The sequence below is a fragment of the Hemitrygon akajei genome, chromosome 5 (genome assembly GCF_048418815.1).
Source record: "Hemitrygon akajei chromosome 5, sHemAka1.3, whole genome shotgun sequence".
Taxonomy (NCBI): Eukaryota; Metazoa; Chordata; class Chondrichthyes; order Myliobatiformes; family Dasyatidae; genus Hemitrygon; species Hemitrygon akajei.
Window position 1 is genome coordinate 186449099 of NC_133128.1, and position 15170 is coordinate 186464268.

Below are 15170 nucleotides of genomic sequence, written 5' to 3' on the forward strand. Positions count from 1 at the left end.
TATCATATTCATTTCTTAAATTATGTAATTTTTTCAAGTGGAATGCAGCTATATATTTCATTATTCCAATGATCCATAGTTAAATATGAATCTGATTTCCAAGTAACTGCAATAGCTTTTTTGGCTACTGCCAATGCAATTTTTATAAATCTTGTGCTCTTTTTAAGAGAGAATTAGGGAACAATTTATGCAATAAATAATGGAAGTGTCTGGCTCTCCCATTGTTCAGCTCTCCATAATTTTCACAGTACTTTATTCTCTAAGAGCAGAGGCTTCCAACCTTTTATAAACCATGGAAAATTGCCTATAATCGAGGGGGTCCATGGACCCCAGGTTGGCAACCCCAGTGGTGGTTTAGAATATGGTTGGTCACAACTCTTTGAGGGTTAAATACCATGAATTGACTCCTCCATCAAAATCTACAGTACTTTGCAAAATTCTTAGGCACGTATATATAGCAAGAGTACCTCAGACATTTTTCACAGTACTGTGTTTGTCAACGTGGAACCGAGAAAAAGTTTGTAAACCTGGCGGGAGCAGAGGATATTGGGAATAGTGAGGGTGGAGCACCGAGGGAGGGGTGTGGGAGAGGCGGCAGAGAAGGAGTGCCATTGGCGGAGGATGGTATGGGAGCCGACACACCCAGCCCTGAAACAACAGGCAAGGTCATTTTATTTCAAACAACTAGTTTATTGATCATTACAGAGTGTCTCTCTGGTGCTTCCTCCTCCCTCTCCTTTTCCCAACCATGATTCCCCTCTCCCTGCCCCCTTCCTACCTCCCAATCCACAATAGAGACCTGTATCAGAATCAGGGTTATCATCATTCCTCCATCGTTATGTGCTGTGTTGCATGATGTGGACAATCATGGTCTTTCCATGACCATTATTGTTCTTCGCAATTTCTTCTATAGAAGTGGTTTGCCATTGCCTTCTTCTGGCCGGTGTCTTTACAAGACGGGTGACCCCAGGCATTATCAATACTCTTCAGAGTATTGATGCCTGGCATCAATGGTTGCATAACCAGGACTTGTAATATGCACCAGCTGCTCATATGACCATCCACCACCTGCTCCCATGGCTTCACAAGGGGTTTGAAGTGGTTTTGAAGTGTTTTGAATTCTTGTCAGTCTTATTTTCATTCAGTCGTTGTGAAAAGTCTGTGTGCACTACAGTCTACAGTAGTATACTAAAAACAGTTTTCGTATTTTTGCATTAAAAAGAGTGCCAAAATGCCAAAACTTCTTATCAATTTCTTCCCAATGATACTGAACATTACTAATAATCTTTTATGATGGTGAATTAGATGTCTATGAATTTATAGATAATTATATATTTCTAAATTATGTTCAAATCCATTGATGCAAGTGTTCCTTTAAAATAAATCTTCTAGAATAATTTTAACTGGCTCATGCATTCATCTCTACATCAAGGTCAACATATTTTTAAACCATTGCATCACTTTGGGTCAATGGGGAGCATTGGTTTACAGCATGAGGTAACAATTATTTTAGTGAGGACATGGGAACACTGTAGTGCAAGTGTTAAGGCATTGAGAATTCTCCATGGAGAGCAACAATTCAGATGTTATTTTAATTTTGGCTTGAATAAAAAAACCCACTGTCATCATACAATGAATTTTAAGACATATATTTTTCAACTATTTTGTTTATGTATTATTGGATGCTACACGATCCTCCATATTACCCATTAATAGTTGCTGTCTCAATGAATCAAATCTGTTTCTACGGCAACAGGACTACCAAGTGCTGAAGCATACCTACAAATATGTATTGCAATAAATACGTTGCTATGTGTGGATACTCTTATTTCAGAAAAACAGGCTTCTTGAGATACAATTCTGTGAACAAAGCAGTGAACAGCAAACTCCTTAAGCAGATTTGAAAATCCTCAGGGAGACCTGTATACAAAACGATAAATGAGCAGTTTAAAAACCACAACTTTGTTGCTGCATTTGGAGGTTTGCGTGCCTCGATGACTCGGAGAGCTATGTTGGCTGGAGTCAAGGCCTTGTGCTTTGGCTCTTGGTAGGGTCACCCATGCCAAACAGGTCAAAGGGTAGAGGCCAGACTAAGAGTGGTCCACTGGTCCTCCAGGTTCAGGGGTTCAGCTCAAGGCCAACAAACCTGACTGGTAAATCAAAATTGTTACTGAAACAGCAATGAAGAATCCTTCTACATCTGAGCGTGACGCTATTCCTGAGTCTCCACCCGGGACTTGACAGCAGTGAAAACTGTGAAGAACCTACTGACATGACGAAGGAAGCCCTGAACACTGACAGAGATGAAGGACCTTCATTGCTGTCCTAAATGCCAGCAGCGTAACGGGCAGTAAGTAAGTAAAAGCCTTTGTACTTCATGCCAACAACCATTTAAGTTGTGAGACTATTGCAGCAAAGACTATTAGTGTTCAAGGTTCAAAGTCTAAAATAACATTGCTGCAGTGCACCTTTGCTGAGAGGAAATGCACAGAGAAAAGTCTCAGATGAAATTGGGAGCCACAATGTCAGTCACATGAAGGTTAACCTGTACTGCAGTGGGGTGAGTGAGAGGGCTGGGTCAATGGTATTCAATCACGGCTGTTCTGACAGTACTTGATGTAAAACATATTAACACCATGGTAGCATAGCGGTTACTGCAACACTATTACAGCTCAGGGTGTTGAAGATTTGAGTTCAATCCTAGCATCCTCTGTAAGGACAACACGAGTGAATCTGCAGATGCTGGAAATCAAAAAAACACAAAATACTGGCAGAACTCAGCAGGCCAGACAGCATCTATGGGAGGAGGTAGTGATGACGTTTCGGGCCGAAACCCTGACTCCTGATGAAGGGTTTCGGCCCGAAATGTCGTCACTACCTCCTCACTCCTGATGAAGGGTTTCGGCCCAAAATGTCATCACTACCTCCTCCCATAGATGGTGTCTGGCCTGCTGAGTTCTGCCAGCATTTTGTGTTTTTTATCCTCTGTAAGAAGTTGGTATGTCCTCCCCATGGAATGCATGGGTTTCCTCCAGGTGCTCTGATTTCCTCCCACAGTCCAAAGATGTACCTTTAGTAGGTTAATTGGTCCTATGTAAATTGTCCTATGATTAGTAAGGGTTAAATCAGGGGTTGCTAGGGCGTATGGTTCAAAGGGCTGGAAGGGCCTATTGTGCGGTATCTCAATAAATATTTAACTATCTGGGCAATATTGTAGAGAAGCTTTGCACGGGAACGGAGATGAGAAATTGCATCAGTGTCGAAATGCAATTTACAATTGAAAGTTCCCTGTGAAATAATTCAGTGATTGGCTTCAATAAAGAAATCATGATAAGTGATTTGGAAGCAGCTAGTTTTCACCCCTGTAGTGCTGAGTAAACATGACTCCATAGAACCTGTAATAGAATGTTCACATTGAAAAAGAGGAAGCAAAGCCAAGACTGGGGTATAGTAATAGGATTAGGGAAGAGACAAGATAAAAGTTTAAAAAATATCTATATTGGTTTTACGTCTGAGGAAATGAAACTTCACACTTGTAACAACCCACACAAAATGCTAGAGGAACTAAGCAGGTCGGGCAGCATCTATGGAGCATACAAGGGGTGATTGATATGTCCGTGGCCTAAGGTAGAAGGAGTCAGTTTTAGAAAACCTAGCACATTTATTTTTCAACATAGTCCCCTCCTACATTTACACACTTAGTCCAGCAGTCATGGAGCATACGGATCTTGGGCCTCCAGAAAGTGTCCACAGATGGGTGATTGATAAGTTTGTGGCCTAAGGTAGAAGGAGATGAGTTATACAGCTCTTGTTACGTGCATATGCAGGTCAACTCTGAATGATTATGCAGAAAGTTTGAAGTTAATAACTCATCTCCTTCTACCTTAGGCCACAAACTTATCAATCACCCCAATGAGTTATTAACTTCAAACTTTCTGCATAATCACTCAAAGAGTTGAACTGCATGTGCATATATCAATCACCCCTCGTGTACAGTTGATGTTTCAGGCCACCCTTCATCAGGATTCATTTTTTGTTGTTGTGTACGTTGCTCAAGATTTCCATCATCTGCAGAATCTCATGTTTATGATTCACACCTGCAAGACTAATTTCTCAAACCCAGAGAGATTGTTTGGCACTCATTATCACTTATAATTGCACTGTTAAAATCTCACATACTCTAAAATGCACAAAATCCAACTTGTCCAGCAATAACTAAATTATAACTTCAAATCATTATTTTAACATCATCTGTCAGTGATGACTATTGGCACCCACCGTGTGGACAAAAAGGTGCTTCAAACAAAACATTTTAATTTTGCATTTTAACTGTGTAGCTACAAAGAGATTGTAGCAGACTATCAACTAATTACCCATATTAACTAATATTGACAAACAAAAATCTACAAACATTCAGATTCCCAATTAAAATCAAACTATCAATGAGAATGGTGATTACAGTTATCCATGATAGAATTAATTAAAAAACAAGAATATCTCCTGAAACATGTAAATATGATCATCAGGTTGGAGAACAATATAGCAGAGAGGACCATTTTAACAATAATTTTGTCTCCAAGCATTTTCTCCTTTTTTTTCCTCTTCTGAAAATCCAGTGTCTCACTTGTCAACTGACTTGCCCAAATAATTATTAGTCACTTAAATCTACTCATAAATTTTTGTCTAAATTTCACGGTGGACTGTAGGGCAGCTGAGGAGTGCAGTGGAATAAGGGGATCTGGGAATACTGGTCTATAATTCATTGAAAGTGGCGTCACAGGTATATAGGGTCACAAAGAAAGCTTTTGGCACATTGGCCTTCATAACCCAAAGTGTAGGGTACAGAAGATGGGATGTTATGTTGAAGTTGTATAAGACATTGGTGTCTTATACAAGACAGGCCTAATTTGGAGTATTGTGTGCAGTTTTGGTCACCTACATACAGGAAAGATGCAAATAAGATTAATCGAAAACAGAGAAAATTTACAAGGAAGTTGCATGGTCTGGAGGATCTGAGTTATATGGAGAGATTGAATAGGTTAGGACTTTATTCCTTGGAACATGGAATATTGAGAGGAGATTTGGTAGAAGTATGCAAAATTAAGAGGGGTATAGATAGGGTAAATGCAAGCAGGCTTTTTCCACTGAGGTTGGGTGGGACTATGGCCAGAGTTCATGGGTTAAGGGTGAAAGGTGAGAAGTTTAAGAGGAAGATGAGGGGAACTTCTGCACTCAGAGGGTCATAAGTGCGTGGAATGAGCTGCCAGCACAAGTGGTGCATGTGAGCTCAAATTAAACATTTGTGAGAGATTTGGATAGGCTCATGGATGGTAGGGTATGGAGGACTGTGGTCCGGGTGCACGTCAATGGGACTAGGCAGCTTAAACAGATTGACATGGACTAGATAGGCCAAAGGCTCTGTTTCTGTGCTTTACTTTCTATGACTCTATAACTATTTAAACATCAAGATAATCAGAGATGAACCCATTTTTGTCTGCATACACTGTCCATGTGCATTCTTTCATAAGGAATCACTGAGGAGAAATTGGGAGCAGATATGACAGGAGCCAGAACTCAGATTGCTAATTAATCTGCGATATTGTAAGCTGTCATGGTCCGGTCCGTGAAGTCTGTGTTCCGGCTCACGGTCCGGTCCATGGTTTCCAGACTCCGGGTCTTCCAGCGTTCCCTTGTCTCATTTGGGCTTCATCGTAGGCACCTGATTCTTGTCTTGGGGCTGGGAATATAAGTGGCCCTGGGTTCGCGGCTGGTGGCTGGTTCGTCTTGTCAGTATCCTGTCCTTGCCTCTGTGTGGGTTTGTCCCATCAGTATCCTGTCCTTGCCTCTGTGGGGTAAGTCAGGCCGTCCTTGCCATTACCCTATGTTGGGATCTGTTCCTCCTGGTCCTTGCCTCTGTTGGGTAAGTCAGGCTGTCATTGCTGTTACCCTGAGGCTGGACTGTTCCCTTCCTTCCCTCCGAAGCCCTGCCCTGCAACCTACGCCTGGGGCCCTGCCTTGCCCGCCCTGCCTCGGCCCTGCCCGGAGCCTTGCCCCGCCTTGCCCCTGCCTGGAGCCTCGCCCTGCCCTGCCTTGTTTTGAACTATCTTTGTGTCCTCGCCTTCGCTGAGTAGGTCCGGCCGTCTGCCGCTACCTTGGGTTGGGAACCGTCTCGTCGTATTCTGCATGCTGTGTAATGAGTCCTGACCCCACGTCCTGTACCCAATGAGCGGTCCTGACTCTGTGTTCTGTGTAGTGAGTTCTGGCCCTATGTCCTGTTTCCAAGGAGATGTCCTGGCTTTGTGTTCCATGTTCCTGTCTCTTCCTCGACCCAGTCAAGGCTTTGGGGTCTCGTCCAGTCCTAACCATGTCCTAGCACTTTGTCCTGTCCAAGCCATGGCTTTGTGTTCTCATCTTGTCCATGTGCCTCGCCCCACCCAGGACTACCTTTCCCAGCTCAGTGCTGGGGTTCCCTCGTCCTGTGCTGGGGTTCCCTTGTCCTGTCCAGGAGTCTCTCGTCCAGTCCTGTTGTCTCTCCCCATCCTATAGCCACGTCTTGTCCTTGCCTAGTTCTGCAGTCCGAGCCTGAGTCAAGACCCAGGTTCTGTGTCCTTGCCCAGTCTCTGGCTCGGAGTTCTTGCGCAGGCTCCTAGTCCCCAGTTCCATGTCCTGGTTCCGTTATCCTCATCAAGTCCTAGCCCTGGCCCGGAATCCGTGTCTCGTCCAGGGCCTTTGTCATGTCCAGCATCCTTTCTTCCTCATTTCCCTTGCTTCCTTCTCATGTCTAGTCCTGTTCCTGGTAGTTCAGTGTCTGTGTCTTGTATTTGGGTCCACTCCCAATGCCCCCCAATATGACATAAGCAGATTTTGCAACTTTCCAATCAGAGGGAAAATAATTACCAATAGTTCTGTATTGTTAAGTCTTATAATTTGTCAAACTTTGACAAGCTTCTATAGATGTGTGGTGGAGAGTATATTGACTGGCTGCATCAGAGCCTGGTATGGAAATGCCAATGCCTTTGAACAGAAAATCCTACAAAAGTTGGTGGATACAGCCAGTCCAGCATGGGTAAAGCCCTCCCCATCATCGAGCACATCTACAAGGAGTGTTGTTGCAGGAAAGTAGCATCAGTCATCAAGGACCCCACTACCCAGGTTATGCTCTCTTCTCACTGCTTCCATGAGGAAGAAGGTACAGAAACCTCAGGACTCACACCATCAGGAACAGTTATTACCTCTCAACTATCAGGCTCCTGAACCAAAGGGGATAACTTAGAGATCCAAAGGGGATAAGTTAGAGAGACTGGGCTTGTTGTTAGAGAGACTGGGCTTGTACATGCTGGAATTAAGGAGATTGAGAGGGGATCTGATTGGAACATATAAGATTATTAAGGGATCGGACAAGATAGAGGCAGGAAATATGTTCCAGATGATGGGAGACTCCAGTACCAGAGGGCATGGTTTGAGAATAAGGGGTAGGTCATTTAGGACAGAGTTAAGGAAAAACTTCTTCTCCCAGAGAGTTGTGGTGGTTTGGAATGCACTGCCTCGGAAGGCAGTGGAGGCCAATTCTCTGGATGCTTTCAAGAAGGAGCTAGATAGGTATCTTATGGATAGGGGAATCAGGGGATATGGGGACAAGGCAGGAACCGGGTTATTAGTTTATTATGAATTCATTGAGTATGCCTGCAAGAACATGAATCGCAGAGTTGTATATGATGACCTATATGGACTTTGACAATAAATTTACTTTGAATTTTGAACTTTGAAGTGTTGGGACATCATGTGGCAGTTGTATAAGTAGTTGGTGAGGCCACGGCTGGAAATGAGGGTATATTTTTGTCACCCTATTACAGGAAAGGTGTGGTTGTGCTGGAAAGAGTGCAGTGAAGACTTACAAGAATGTTGCTAGGACGGGAGGGTTTGTGTTATAGAGAGCGGTTGATCAGGGCTGAAATATGGGAGGATGAGGGGCAACCATATGGAAATGTTTAACATTATGAGAGGCATAGATAAGGTAGATTGTACAAACTTTTCCCAGGATAGGTGAGTCTGAAACTAAAGAGCATAGATTTAGGGTGAGAGGGAAAAGATTTAAAAAGGGGCTGGGGGAGCAACATTTTTATGCTGAGGGTGGTGAATATATGGAATGAGCTGCCAGAGGAAGTAGTTGAGGGAGGTACAATAGTATCATTTAAGAAGCACTATGGATATGGATCCTAAGATCGCACTGTTTCTCCACACTGCTAAGAATCCTGCCATTAATCCCTCATTCTACAACGTATCACTTCACACTTGACTGGATTGAACTCCATCTGTCTCTTCTCAACCCAGTTCTGCATCCTGTGTTATAACCTACGGCAATGTATAACCCCTGTCCCCATCACCACTAAACTTTGTGTCATCTGCGAACTTACCAACCCACCCTTTCACTTCCTCATCCAAGACATTTATAAAAATCACAAAGAGCAGATGTCCCTTAATGAATCCCTGTTCAAGGACTTCCAGGTAGAATACACACCAGTCACTACCACCCTTTGTCATCTGTGAGCAAGCCAATTCTGAATTCATGCAGCCATGTTCCCTGGGTTCCATGCCTCCTGACTTTCTGAATGAGCCTCTCAGGGGAAATCTTGTCATCTGCCATTGCAATCTACATAGACTTCATCCTCTGCTTTACCTTTATCATTTTGTTTTGTCACTTCCTTAAAGAATTCAATCATGCTCATGAGGCATGACTGCTCCTACAAAGCCACACGGACTATTCCTAATCAAATAACGCTTTTCCAAATGCTTGTAAATCTTGTCCGTAAGAATCCTCTCCCATAGTTACATCTAACTGACGTGATACTCTCTGGTCTATAATTCTCAGGATTAACCATGTTACTTTTCTTGAACATTTGCCACCCTCTAATCTTCTGATGCTACTCCTGTGGTCAGTAAAGATGCAAAGATCATCACCAAAGAGGCAGCATTCGCTTGAATTTCCCCTATGCTTATACGCAATTGGATGTTGACATAATTAATTTGCAGCACGCAACCATCAAATTACACTAAGGGCTCTATTTACACATAAAGTTACCTTGAGGGGTCAAGTCCTTGTTCAAGATTTTCTAAGTGGCCTTCAATAAAACTTTGCAAGATAGATAGATAGATAGATAGATAGATACTTTATTCATCCCCATGGGGAAATTCAACTTTTTTTCCAATGTCCCATACACTTGTTGTAGCAAAACTAATTACATACAATACTTAAGTGGATTACCAAACAATAATAATTAATTTTAAGATCAGAGAAGAGAAATAACCTTCTGATTTTGGCGGAAGTCCTCAAGTGGTTTCATGAGCCTTATTTGAAGTTTAAATAAAGAGAATGTGTCATCCTGGTTTGCAAGACTGTAAGCAATGATGAGGAAAAGGGGGACCACCGTTGATGCATCAGACTGCAGCAGAACGGGCACCGTGGTAGCGTAGCGGTTAGCGTGCCGCTGTTACAGCTCAGGGCGTTCTGGAATTCAGAGTTCAATTCCTGTAAGGAGTCTCTGTGCGTCCTCCCTGAGGAATGCATTGATTTTCTTTGGGCCCTCTAGTTCCCTCGCACAGTCCAAGGACGTACCAGGTAAGTTAATTGGTCATTGTAAGTTGTCCCGTCGTTAGGTTAAGGTTAATTGGGGTTGTGGGGTTGCTGGAGCGGAGCGGTTCGAAGGGTCAGGAGGACCCGCTCTGCACTGTATCTCTAAATAAGTAGCTTTCCACAGAATCCTGTAATAATATAGAAAAAAAACCCCTGACCTTGAGATAATAATGGATAAGAAACCACAAACCGCATATAATGAAAGCAAAATAAAAAGCTTTGCAAGTGAAATTTTCTTTGAATAGCAAGATAAATTGTTCATTATGTACCATGTTGTATGATGTGGGTGATCATGGACTCCGTTGCCATGATTGTCCTTGGCAATTTTTCCTACAGAAGTGCTTTGCCGTTGCCTTCTTCTGGGCAGCGTCTTTACAAGATGAGTGACCCCAGCCATTATCAATACTCTTCATGGACTGTCTGCCTGGCGTCAGTGGTCGCATAACCAGGACTTGTGATGTGCACTAGTTGCTCATCCGAGCATCCACCATCTGCTCCCATGGTTTCACCTGACTCTGATCCTGGGGGTGGAGGTGGGCTAAGCAGGTGCTACACCTTGCCTAAGGGTGACCTGCAGGCCAGCAAGGGGAAGGAAGGCCTTACACATCCTTTGGCAGAGACATATTTCCACCCCGCTATCTAAGATTAGCAAGATACCAGCTGCAAATGACATTGTCTCAGCATTCATCAAGTTGGTGCAGACACGTGATGAGTAGAAGGGAAGAGAATCCCATTCCGTTCCAGACTCTTACTACAAACACGTGCCATTATGCACGTATTAGGGAAAAAGCATCTGGAACACAAGTGTAAATCAATCACAAACAAGAGAAAATCTTCAGATGCTGGAAATCCGAGCACCACACACAAAACGCTGGAGGAACTCAGCAGACCAGGCAGCGTCTATGGAAAAAAGTACAGTTGACGTTTTGGGCTGAAACCTTTCAGTCCTGTCAAAGGGCTTTGGCCTGAAACTTTGACTGTACTCTTTTCCATAGATACTGCCTGGCCTGCTGAGTTCCTCCAGCATTTTGTGTGTGTTGCTTAGAACGGAAGTGTAGCTGGAAGCAAGAAATTCCACTTATTCTTACTTGGCAGATCCTTTATTCTAACAGTGGATGGAAACCAAGGAGGAGGGATAATAGACCAGGTAAGAATCAAGGATGTACGAAAAAGCTGGATGAACTCAGCAGGTAGGGCAGCATCCGTTGAATGGAGCAGTCAATGTTTCGGGTCGAGACCCTTCGTCAGGACTGGAAAGGAAGGGAGAAAGTGCCAGAATAAATAGGTGGGGGGAGGGGAAGGAGGCGAGCTAGAAATGAGGTAGTTGGGAAAGGTCAGGGCTGGAGAGGAAGGAATCTGATAGAAGAGGAGAGTGGACCATCAGAGAATGAGAGGGAGGGCACCCAGGAAGACGTAATAGGCAGAAGAGAAGAGGTAAAAGATCAGGGTGGGGAATAGAGGACGGGGAGAGAAATTAGTATCACAGAAGGAGATAGTCTTGCCATCAGGTTTGAGGGTACCATTGTTGCTCCTCCACCCTGAGCATGGCCTTATCTTGGCAAAAGAGGCCGTAGACCAACATGTCACAGTGGGAAAGTCCGAAATGAAATGTTTGGCCACCAGGAAGCTCTGCTTGTGGCGGATGGAGCGGAGGTGCTCAGTGTAAAGACGAGCAATCCTTCTAACATAGTACACTGATATTGTTCAGTACAAGACTTCCAAGTAGAGCACACACCAAAGGAAAAAGCTTATAGTGCAGAATGATTGTTAATGGATAATTTATAGTCATTCATTCTAGGACTTGCATTTAAGGTGTGAGGAGGAGTGTCAATGGAGTTTTGATGGGCAAGTTTGTTTTATATATGCTTTGGGAGTTGTCTGGAACGGTCTACGAGGAAAAATGGTGGAAGCAGATATAACCATGGTGTTTAAGAGGTTGTTTGACACATGAATACGGGTGGATATGAATCTTATAACTTATTACTGCCTGTGATGCCACTGGCAATCATGATCGTCCATCTCTGGTGGTGTTCAGAGCTTCCCTCATCATGTTAGTAGATGCTTCAAGTCAATACTGTCAAGTCCCGGGTGGAGACACAGGAATGCCGTCACACTCAGATGTAGAAGGATTCTTGATTGCTGTTTCTATAACAGTTTTGTTTGACCATTCAGGGTTGCTAGGCCTGAGCTGAACCTTCGAACCTGGAGGACCGGTGGGCCATCCTTAGTCTGACCTCTACACTTTGACCTGTTTGACATGGGTTCCCCTGCCAAGAAAGAGCCAAAGCATAAAGCCCTGACTCCAGCCAACATAGCTCTCTGGGTCACTGAGGCACGCAAGCCTCCAAGCACAAGGACAAAATTGTGGTTTTTAAACTGCTTATTTATCTTTGTGTATCCTTATCCCTTCACAAGGATTTTCAAATCTGCTTAAAGAGTTTGCTGTTCACTGCTTTGTTCACAGAATCATATCTTGAGAAGCCTGTTTTTCTGAAATAACAGTATCCACACACAGCAACATATTTATTGCAATACATATTTGTAGGAATACTTCAGTACTTAGTAGTCCTGTTGCCATAGAAGCAGGTTTGATTCATTAAGACAACAGCTACTAATGGGTAATGGGGAGGATCACATAGCAGCCAATAACATATAAACAAGATAGTTTAAAAACATCTGCCTATATGTTGGAGTGGTCTGTAAGCACTTCTCAGTGACTGATTCTATGATCACAGGCAAATTTAAATGACAAGATTTTGACTGAACACACAACAGTAATCATCATGAGAATGATTACAAGGAAATGTCTTTGCTGAGTATGTTTGGAGAGAATCATTAGTAAGCTCCTGAAGTATTTTCCAAAACTGTAGGGAAAGGCCATGAAAATTTTCCTTTGTTTCCATTTGCATGACCTGCTTGACCTTTTTCAGAGAAAACATGCAGATTTATGGAAAACAGGAACTAACAACTTCCCGTAACTGAGAGGATAGTAGTATAACACCCAAATACATTAACACCATTGGGTTTACGTGAGAGGAACTGAGATCCAAATGGGCAAGTGATGTTGTTCCAATGGGTCTGCTTCTGACAGTAGCTGACCTCCCCACCCCTCTCTCCACTGCTTCAGTTGCAGCCTGCTCCGATCTCAAACTTGATTGAACAGAACAGCACCAAATATTCTTGTGGCTAAGTGCTTTATTTCAGAAAGGGTAAGACGAGGGAGCACAGACTGAACCTCCTAGAGGGATCAGATTTGGAAAAAGTGAGCAATTTCAAGTTCCTGGGTGTCAATATCTCTGAAGGCCTAACCTGGATGTAACATATTGATGCAGCTATAAAGAAGGTAAGACAGCGGCTATATTTCCTTAGGAGTTTGTACCGAAAACACTTGCAAATTTATACAGATGTACTGAGGAGAGCGTTCTATCGGGCTAATTCACCCTCTGGTATGGGGTGGGGGGTGGGGGCTACTGCACAGGATCGAAGTAAGCTGCAAAGAGTTGTAAAATCAGTCAGCTCCATGGTGGGCACTAGCCTCAGTAGTATCCAAGTTATTTTCAAGGAGCGATGCCTCATCAACCAGGACCTGCACTCCTCTCATTGCTATAATCAAAAAGGAGCCACCGAGATCTGAAGACACACACTCAACGATTCAGGAACAGCTTCTTCTCCTCTGCCATCTGATTTCTGAATGGACAGTGAACCCATGAACACTACCTCACTGCTTTTTTAATTTCTTGTTGTTTGCACTACTTATTTAACTATTTAATATATATGTTCATACTGTAATTCACAGCTCTTTCTCTATTATTACATATTGCTTTGTACTGCTGCCACAAAGTTAACAGATTTCAGGACAAATGCTGTTGATATTAAACCTGATTCTGATTCAGAAAGTTTCTGATGAGGTGACTGAAAACATGCTTGAGTTTATTTCACCCAAATGTGGCTTGCAGAGCATAATGGAAACAATGCAATCAGAAAACAAGACTATGACACTAGTCAGCAGGAATTCTTAACCAAAACATTTGCTTTCCTATCCTTAGCCTCTTCAAAATGTCACAGTCATAAAGCAGACAGTAAGAAGCAAGATGGAGATTTGTATGACAACGATATATTTGGTTAAAATTAGTGACAAAATCTGAAAGGTTCATATAGATCAAATTGTCTCTGTCAGCAATGAACCAAATATGGATGTTGAAACACTGGACCATGAAGATGTGTCTAAGATGAATCCAGTACAGAGTTTAGGAAGCCAAGTAACAGATCCAAGCTAGACTCAAAAAGAAACCGATCTCTCTTTGAGTTCCAATCCAGAGCAAAATATTTCAGAAAATGATTAAACATCAATACCAATAGGGGAGAATGAAGACGGAAGTCCCTGTGTAGGTGAACGGCCTCGGCACAGAAATGCTGACTATCAGCTGTCCATTTCTGGCCTGACTCACTGAGTTCCTCTATCACCTGTGTTGAGAGAAAATTTATACAAAACCATAAGACCGTAATGCATAGGAGCAGAATTAGGCCATTCGCATCTATGTCTTTATTCCTTCTGCCAAAATGCTACTATTTGTTCATTTATATAAGCCATTCCTGGGATACAATGAATGCCTGACTTATAGACACCGCTAAATACTTTATTTCATTAGGAATTTGAAGCAATTTGGTATGTTACCAAAAGCGCTCACAAATTTCTACAGATGTCCCATGAAAGGCATTCTAAATGGCTACAACATCCTCTGTTATGGAAGGACTACTGTACAGGATTGAAATAAGCTGCAGAGAATTGTAGACTTTGTCAGCTCCATCATGGGCACTAGGCTCCATAGTATGCAGGACATCTTCAAGGAACGATCGCCCAGGGCATGCCCTCTTCTCATTGCTACCATCGGGAATGAGGTATAGAGGTATGAAGGCACAAATTTAGTGATACGGTTTTTTTTCTGTTATTACGTGTTGCATTATACTGTTGCTGGAAAGACAACAAATCTCACGAAATATGCCGGTGACTTTAAACATATTTCTGATTCTGATTCTGATATAGTAGAAACAAGCTCCTTAATGTTACTGTATTCAAAGACCTGAAGTATATACAAATGTTTGTTCCTACAAGCGGCAGAACTAATTTCCTGTCTCCCTACTTTTAGTAATTATTCTTTCTTGTCAGTCTCATGAGTTTGATGTGAATCATTATAACCTCAAAGGAGGTTCACAAAAATGATTCCAGGATTGAACAGCTTGTCATATGAAGAGTGTTTGATAGCTCTGGGCCTGTACTCACCAGAACTCAGAAGTATGAAGGGTGACCTCATTGAAACCTATCGAATGGTGAAAGGGCTCAATAGAGTGACTGTGGAGAGGATGTTCCCTATGGTGGGGGAGTCTAAGACCAGAGGACACAGTCTCAGAATAGAGGGGCGTACTTTTAGAATGGAGATGAGAAGGAATTTCTTTAGCCAGAGGGTGGTGAATTTGTGGAATTCATTGCCTCAGGCATCTGTGGAGGCCAGGTCATTGTGTATATTTAAAGCAGAGGTTG

General features: G+C 42.8%; 1 protein-coding gene across 3 annotated transcripts in view; it reads left to right on the top strand.

Annotated features, from left to right (window-relative positions):
- The window catches only part of LOC140728557 (xin actin-binding repeat-containing protein 2-like), a 171053-nt gene that overhangs the window by 34071 nt on the left and 121812 nt on the right, over positions 1–15170 (top strand). The window contains exon 1 of one of the 3 annotated variants that reach the window (XM_073047462.1): positions 12664–12974. The exons of the other annotated variants lie outside the window; for them this stretch is intronic. The gene's annotated coding sequence lies outside the window, so the exon portion shown is untranslated. Of the gene's footprint in view, positions 1–12663; positions 12975–15170 lie in introns of those variants that run through there. 3 annotated transcript variants of the gene reach the window in all.